This window comes from Limulus polyphemus, unplaced genomic scaffold (assembly GCF_000517525.1).
Source record: "Limulus polyphemus unplaced genomic scaffold, Limulus_polyphemus-2.1.2 Scaffold954, whole genome shotgun sequence".
In the NCBI taxonomy this organism is placed as follows: Eukaryota; Metazoa; Arthropoda; class Merostomata; order Xiphosura; family Limulidae; genus Limulus; species Limulus polyphemus.
The window spans coordinates 279,059-282,683 of record NW_013666564.1 but is presented as its reverse complement, the minus strand read 5'-3'; the positions used below and the strand labels follow the sequence as shown (position 1 = coordinate 282,683).

Below are 3,625 nucleotides of genomic sequence, written 5' to 3'. Positions count from 1 at the left end.
CAAATAATTAACGACAAGGTACTGAATAATAGTGCTTTCTTACTTAAGCATTGAATAACTCGAGTAAATAATTAACGACAAGGTACTGAATAATAGTACCTTCTTACTTAAGTATTGAATAACTCGAGTAAATAATTAATAACAAGGTACTGAATTATAGTGCTTTCTTACTTAAGCATTGAATAACTCGAGTAAATAATTAACGACAAGGTACTGAATAATAGTGCTTTCTTACTTAAGCATTGAATAACTCGAGTAAATAATTAATAACAAGGTACTGGATTATAGTGCTTTCTTACTTAAGCATTGAATAACTGGAGTAAATAATTAATAACAAGGTACTGAATAATGGTGCTTTCTTACTTAAGTATTGAATAACTGGAGTAAATAATTAATAACAAGGTACTGAATTATGGTGCTTTCTTACTTAAGTATTGAATAACTCGAAGATATCACTTCCACAGCTTAATAATTATCGGCCTTTCCTTGGTAAAAGAATAGCCAGACGTTCAAGGAGGTGTGGAAATCCACCTCATGACAATATTTCGCTTTGTTGAAACAGACATGTAAGTATCAGAGAACGATACGTTCTCATAAACGCTAACATAATTAATATATTGTGTCGGGCTGTAAATCAAACGGTACAAGGTTTGAATCTCGGTATGCCGCTGAACATGCTCCACTATGGAGGTGTTATAGCTCTGTCAGTCAGTTTTGCTGTTCAGATAAAAGTATTCGAACAAAAGGTGGGTGCAGCTAACTAGTTGCCCTTCTTCTGATACTTGACCTTTAACCCACGTGTCGCATAAGGTTGAGAAAATACGCAAAGAAGAATACTAAGTACAAAAAGAACTCTAGACATCCCTGGATGAACGAGCGGTAACTTCAAACAAAAATCAGTATACGGAGATTGCAAACCCAAAATTATATATCTACACGAGTAGGCAAACAACTTTGTTTTCTTGTACAGCGCACTTATTATGACTATTCAGTTCTTGATAACCGAAACGTTTTAACCTAATTGTTATGGGTGTCCAATTCTGCATAATCCAAAATATCTTCTTAATTTATGAAATTGTAACTCTTTGATAAATATGGCGCAGATTTTATCAAACTGTAGTCTATTGTAACTATGTATTATGTAAAAGGTAAATAAACAGATAAGTCTTCTTTTTTTTTTTCATGATCACTTCTAAAATATAGGGTGTATGTAACACATACAGTCAGACACACACGTTTGCATTTACTTTGTCTGTTTTCCTTTCAAATAATGTTGTTATGGAAAATTAGGAATATAGTGAATGTCGTTATTTATAGTTTACTGTTTGTTACTAACAAACTAGAGCTGTGATCTGACTGAAGATTATAATGCTCAGACAGTGTTAAATAAGCAATAACAACGTACATTACAGAACATATTAGCAGGCAGTTTTGATCTCGCACACCATATTACTAATAATTTCCGATCAAAGCAGGCTAGATAAATCAAAACTCAAAATCTACCCGGAAATAAGTATAGCTAATTAAATATGCTGTTCTTACGTTCGTACTTATAAAGATCAAAATGCATTGTTTCACCAGTTGGATACCCTTCGTTGTTAATGATATTTTAGTCCAGATTAGGAGCTATGGATTTGTCCTAAACCCGTATACAAAGCTATCAGTGTAAAATAATACATGAAATAGAAATATAATAATAACAAATAAATTATATACTAGCTGGAGTACTCGTCCCTTGGACGGAAGTTATATACATTCATGATTAATGAAAGGTTATCTTAGGACACGAAAAGTTGCTTCCCTTATATGTAATTGTAAAAAACGCAAAATACCTATAAAAACTGAAACACGCAACATGTAAAACTGAAAATCTTTATTTATCTCCCAATAAATCCAATGAACCTCCATACCAATTTTGGTGAAGATCCAAATCCATCCACACCCTGCGAAGTAGTTACATGGACATACAACAGACAGTACTATTATAGTTATATAGATATGTGTGTGTGTCTGTTTGTTTTGTAAATAAATAAACAAATTATTAACTTTTAGTGACGCCTTTGATTACAGTACTTAGTTTTTTAACTTGTATAAAAAATCACTAGTAACAGATTTCATTTTCCAAAAGTCAAAATAATACTTAGAGTTACATACAATTAACTATATTTTGTGAACTGCCTAACGTTTCGAGAACTTACGAGCTCTCGTCATTGGGAATAGTCCTATGTACAAATAATTACAAGCTTAAGGCTAGGTTAAATGAGACATTACACCAAACAATAATAGATGTTTTGTAAGTTACTAAATGATAACTAATACTTACTGTACTTAACAACATCACGTATTTTAAATTAGCCACTGATTTTTGTTGTTTTTTGCGCAGATTGCATATTTCACCATGTTTTTTTATTTGTTTGTTGTTTCATTATTCACACAGTCGGAGACGGATTGTATAGACAGCTGATTAAAGTTCTCTCTCATGAAGCATTCACTAGAACTGGCTACGTTAACAATGTATTTGTATTATAGCCTAGACAGGATAGTGACTTCAGAGATAACAACTGCTCCAAATCAGTAATGAAGTTGCTCTGTCAAAACATACTAAGGTCAAACCTTTGCCTTAGCACCACTCCCCACATGCAAAGCCCTCCCACAATAAATTCTGAAGTCGCCCTTACACACAATACGCACCAAGTATTACTTGTAAGGGCATGACAAATTACATGTTGCTTTTAGGAGTTTGTGAAACCATACATTGTTCGAAAGAGCATTTTAGGACACACATTGTTTAGGAAAAAATCACATAACAAATGTTGTTTTAGAGGATATGGGGGAGGTGAGCCACACATCATCTAGGAAACATCACACAACAAATGTTGTTTTGGAGGATGTGGGAGATGAGCCACACATCGTTTAGGAATAAATAACACAACAAATGTTGTTTTGGAGGGTGCCCGCACATCGTTTAAAAAACATCACACAACAAATGTTGTTTTGGAGGATGCCCACGCAGCGCTTAAGAAAACATCACACAACAAATGTTGTTTTGGAAGGCGCCCACACATTATTTAGGAAAACACCACACAACAAATATTGTTTTGGAGGGTGCCCACACATCGTTTAGAAAAACATCACACAACGAATGTTGTTTTGGAGGGTGCCCACACATCGTTTGGGAAAACATCACACAACAAATGTTGTTTTGGAGGGTGCCCACACATTGTTTAGGAAAACATCACACAACAAATATTGTTTTGGAGGGTGCCCACACATCGTTTGGGGAAAAAATCACACAACAATTGTTGTTTTGGAGGGTGCCCACACATTGTTTAGGAAAAGATCACACAACAAATATTGTTTTGGAGGGTGCCCACACATCGTTTGGGGAAAACATCACACAACAAATATTGTTTTGGAGTGTGTGAGAGGTTTGTCACACATCGTTTAGGAAACATCACACAACAAATGTTGTTTTGGAGGATGTAAGAGATGAGCCACGCATGTTTGGGAAAAAAATCACACCGCAAATGTTGTTTTGGATTATGTGAGAGGTGGGCCACACATCGTTTAGGAAAACATCACACAACAAATGTTGTTTTGGAGGATGTAAAAGATGAGCCACGCA

At 34.7% G+C, this 3,625-nt stretch overlaps 1 protein-coding gene across 2 annotated transcripts in view; it reads left to right on the top strand.

The window, feature by feature from the left end:
* LOC106461422 overlaps nucleotides 1-3,625 on the top strand; it is a 124,861-nt gene that overhangs the window by 88,794 nt on the left and 32,442 nt on the right. The gene's annotated exons all lie outside the window — the stretch shown is intronic.